We start from the raw sequence: 5,000 nt of genomic DNA, 5'->3' as shown, positions 1-5,000 counted from the left end.
ACCCAAAAGCTTTGGTTTCCCGGAGGCTGCCCGCCGAGTCATCGGAGGAACTGCGGCGGATCGCTGGCTGGCATCGTTTATGGTTAGAACTAGGGCGGTATCTGATCGCCTTCGAACCTCTAACTTTCGTTCTTGATTAATGAAAACATACTTGGCAAATGCTTTCGCTTCTGTTCGTCTTGCGACGATCCAAGAATTTCACCTCTAACGTCGCAATACGAATGCCCCCGCCTGTCCCTATTAATCATTACCTCGGGTTCCGAAAACCAACAAAATAGAACCGAGGTCCTATTCCATTATTCCATGCACACAGTATTCAGGCGGGCTTGCCTGCTTTAAGCACTCTAATTTGTTCAAAGTAAACGTGCCGGCCCACCGAGACACTCAATAAAGAGCACCCTGGTAGGATTTCAACGGGGTCCGCCTCGGGACGCACGAGCACGCACGAGGCGGTCGCACGCCTTCGGCTCGCCCCACCGGCAGGACGTCCCACGATACATGCCAGTTAAACACCGACGGGCGGTGAACCAACAGCGTGGGACACAAATCCAACTACGAGCTTTTTAACCGCAACAACTTTAATATACGCTATTGGAGCTGGAATTACCGCGGCTGCTGGCACCAGACTTGCCCTCCAATAGATACTCGTTAAAGGATTTAAAGTGTACTCATTCCGATTACGGGGCCTCGGATGAGTCCCGTATCGTTATTTTTCGTCACTACCTCCCCGTGCCGGGAGTGGGTAATTTGCGCGCCTGCTGCCTTCCTTGGATGTGGTAGCCGTTTCTCAGGCTCCCTCTCCGGAATCGAACCCTGATTCCCCGTTACCCGTTACAACCATGGTAGGCGCAGAACCTACCATCGACAGTTGATAAGGCAGACATTTGAAAGATGCGTCGCCGGTACGAGGACCGTGCGATCAGCCCTAAGTTATTCAGAGTCACCAAGGCAAACGGACCGGACGAGCCGACCGATTGGTTTTGATCTAATAAAAGCGTCCCTTCCATCTCTGGTCGGGACTCTGTTTGCATGTATTAGCTCTAGAATTACCACAGTTATCCAAGTAACGTGGGTACGATCTAAGGAACCATAACTGATTTAATGAGCCATTCGCGGTTTCACCTTAATGCGGCTTGTACTGAGACATGCATGGCTTAATCTTTGAGACAAGCATATGACTACTGGCAGGATCAACCAGGGAGCTGCGTCAACTAGAGCTGAGCAGCCGGCCGCCCGGGAGTGTGTCCCGGGGGCCCGCGCGAACACGCAAGCGTCCGCTCAATTATTCTGCAAACAGGAGGAGGCTGAGCTCCCCTGCACAACACACCTCGAAACCCTCTCAGGTCCCGGCGGCGCGCAGCGCCGTCCTAAGTACTTGGTCGGGTTCGAGAGAGGCGCAATCGCCCGGAGTTAGGCGAGTAGACGCTTTAGGTGCGACCACCCGTGCTCCCAACTGAGCTTGCCGCTGCCGACAGAGGCCCGGGAGCGTGCTGTCGTGGCATTGCCGGCGGGAGACAACACGCGCCACCTACGGTGACCGGCAGCTCCAACGCCAGCGCCACAGAAGGACAAAAGCCCTACTTGGGTGCCGAAGCGAACTCTCCCAGCACAGCGCACGCGCCAACACGTCCGCACAGCTGCGATACAAACCACCTGCGAGAACCGCTGGGGCGACCGAGCAGCAGACGGCGTCGCGGCGCCGAGCGCCGGGCGGCGGCGCATCCTCAGCGCACAAAGTCCTCAATCGGACCAGCACACTGCAGATGGCCACCGCGCTTCGCACCGGGCCCGCGAGGACCTACTTTGGCCGCAAGGCGCCGCGAGCAGGGGGCGCCGGCGCGCAGCTGCGCCGCCTGCCGCGTCCGTCGGCCGGCGCGCCTGCCACCGGCCGCCCCCACCAGCCGGCTGTAGCGCGTGCGCCCACGCACCGCGCTGCCAGCACGCCGGGCGGCCCCCCCTCACCGGCCGGGGACGGTCCCACCCAGCCACCGCCGCGTATCGCCTCACACCCAGATCCCCTTTCACGTTCGTGGGCATGGTGGGTCCCCTTTCACGTTCGTGGGCATGGTGGGTATCCCTGAAACAACCGGTTAATAGCTCGACCGATCGTCGCCAACACTGATTCACCTCTAGCGAGAACAACCGCACCACAACGGGTTACCGGTTGTTCATTTGCGTAACGTCACCAGCAAACGTACACGTCCATCGCCATTTGCAACGAGTATTGCATGCCTGTGTCAGGTGTCACAACACACTACGTCTGCCCACATAGACGCAACAACATGTGCACGCCTAGAGAACACGTGGAAGGTAGACCCCGTACGTATGCGGTGTCCATTGCGCGAACGACTGTCAGCCCGCCTCTGCAGCATGTCGCAGATGTGGAACGCGGTGCAACATGCTATCACGGTGTGTGAGAAGAGACGACTACGTCCGAATACACGCTCCACTACATCAACAGACTGCTCATGCTGATCGCCATCCAGGGCGTCCGTTCCTCCCACACGTCTGTATGGCGTACCACACTGCAATCCAGCTCTTATAGGGAGACGACACGTAGCTGCGTGCACAATATTTGGACTGTATGGTCCGCCGTTGCTAGGCGCTGTCGTCATACGGTCACATGGGCCACGATGTATCATTCAGTACATACGGAGCAATGTGCAGTACAGTTTGTGGGTTTTGCGTACATCGGCGGACAGGTGACAGGCCGTACCACAACGTAGGCTGAGTACGTCGGCATGCGAAGGGCATTGAACATGCAAACTTCTCACCGACCAGCTTGCGAAGGCAGGGGGGAAGGGGGGGGGGCATGTACGTCCTGCTGCTATCCACACTACAGTGTATAGCAGGAGCATGTGGAAAGTCAGCAACACCTGCAAGGTGTTTAACATGACGCGATACACAGGGGACCGGGCAGTGCGAGTAGCGAACTATATTGCGAGGGTTGCGGTTAGGCAACACTACACTACTTTAACGGGTTGCATAACAATTACAGAGCAGGTTCAGCGACAACGTGCGTCAGGTTAAGGCGCAATATAGTTTAGGTTACGGCGCACTTTAGGTTAGGTTAAGGCACATTATAGGTTAGGTTAAGGCACAACATGGGTTACGTTAAGGCACAACATGGGTTACGTTAAGGCACAACATGGGTTAGGTTAAGGCACAACATGGGTTAGGTTAAGGCACAACATGGGTTAGGTTAAGGCACAACATGGGTTAGGTTAAGGCACAACATGGGTTAGGTTAAGGCACAACATGGGTTAGGTTAAGGCACAACATGGGTTAGGTTAAGGCACAACATGGGTTAGGTTAAGGCACAACATGGGTTAGGTTAAGGCACAACATGGGTTAGGTTAAGGCACAACATGGGTTAGGTTAAGGCACAACATGGGTTAGGTTAAGGCACAACATGGGTTAGGTTAAGGCACAACATGGGTTAGGTTAAGGCACAACATGGGTTAGGTTAAGGCACAACATGGGTTAGGTTAAGGCACAACATGGGTTAGGTTAAGGCACAACATGGGTTAGGTTAAGGCACAACATGGGTTAGGTTAAGGCACAACATGGGTTAGGTTAAGGCACAACATGGGTTAGGTTAAGGCACAACATGGGTTAGGTTAAGGCACAACATGGGTTAGGTTAAGGCACAACATGGGTTAGGTTAAGGCACAACATGGGTTAGGTTAAGGCACAACATGGGTTAGGTTAAGGCACAACATGGGTTAGGTTAAGGCACAACATGGGTTAGGTTAAGGCACAACATGGGTTAGGTTAAGGCACAACATGGGTTAGGTTAAGGCACAACATGGGTTAGGTTAAGGCACAACATGGGTTAGGTTAAGGCACAACATGGGTTAGGTTAAGGCACAACATGGGTTAGGTTAAGGCACAACATGGGTTAGGTTAAGGCACAACATGGGTTAGGTTAAGGCACAACATGGGTTAGGTTAAGGCACAACATGGGTTAGGTTAAGGCACACCATGGGTTAGGTTAAGGCACACCATGGGTTAGGTTAAGGCACACCATGGGTTAGGTTAAGGCACAACATGGGTTAGGTTAAGGCACAACATGGGTTAGGTTAAGGCACAACATGGATTAGGTTAAGGCACAACATGGGTTAGGTTAAGGCACAACATGGGTTAGGTTAAGGCACAACGTAGGTTAGGTTAAGGCACAACGTGGGTTAGGTTAAGGCACAACGTGGGTTAGGTTAAGGCACAACGTGGGTTAGGTTAAGGCACAACGTGGGTTAGGTTAAGGCACAACATGGGTTAGGTTAAGGCACAACATGGGTTAGGTTAAGGCACAACATGGGTTAGGTTAAGGCACAACATGGGTTAGGTTAAGGCACAACATGGGTTAGGTTAAGGCACAACATGGGTTAGGTTAAGGCACAACATGGGTTAGGTTAAGGCACAACATGGGTTAGGTTAAGGCACAACATGGGTTAGGTTAAGGCACAACGTAGGTTAGGTTAAGGCACAACGTGGGTTAGGTTAAGGCACAACATGGGTTAGGTTAAGGCACAACATGGGTTAGGTTAAGGCACAACATGGGTTAGGTTAAGGCACAACATGGGTTAGGTTAAGGCACAACATGGGTTAGGTTAAGGCACAACATGGGTTAGGTTACGGCACAACATGGGTTACGTTACGGCACAACATGGGTTACGTTACGGCACAACATGGGTTACGTTACGGCACAACATGGGTTACGTTACGGCACAACATGGGTTACGTTACGGCACAACATGGGTTACGTTACGGCACAAATTAGGTTAGGTTACGGCACAAATTAGGTTAGGTTAAGGCACAAATTAGGTTAGGTTAAGGCACAAATTAGGTTAGGTTAAGGCACAAATTAGGTTAGGTTAAGGCACAAATTAGGTTAGGTTAAGGCACAAATTAGGTTAGGTTAAGGCACAAATTAGGTTAGGTTAAGGCACAAATTAGGTTAGGTTAAGGCACGATATAGGTTAGGTTAAGGCACGATATAG

General features: G+C 52.5%; 1 non-coding gene across 1 annotated transcript in view; it reads right to left on the bottom strand.

The window, feature by feature from the left end:
• The window catches only part of LOC126429263 (small subunit ribosomal RNA), a 1,909-nt gene extending 708 nt beyond the window's left edge, over window positions 1-1,201 (bottom strand). Inside the window, exon 1 of the ribosomal RNA XR_007576908.1 lies at window positions 1-1,201. This exon is cut by the window's left edge and continues 708 nt beyond it. This is a non-coding gene — a ribosomal RNA (small subunit ribosomal RNA).
• Between the last annotated feature and the right edge of the window lie 3,799 nt (window positions 1,202-5,000).

The sequence above is a fragment of the Schistocerca serialis genome, unplaced genomic scaffold (assembly GCF_023864345.2).
Source record: "Schistocerca serialis cubense isolate TAMUIC-IGC-003099 unplaced genomic scaffold, iqSchSeri2.2 HiC_scaffold_1014, whole genome shotgun sequence".
Taxonomy (NCBI): Eukaryota; Metazoa; Arthropoda; class Insecta; order Orthoptera; family Acrididae; genus Schistocerca; species Schistocerca serialis.
This window is presented reverse-complemented; position numbering and strand designations above follow the sequence as displayed.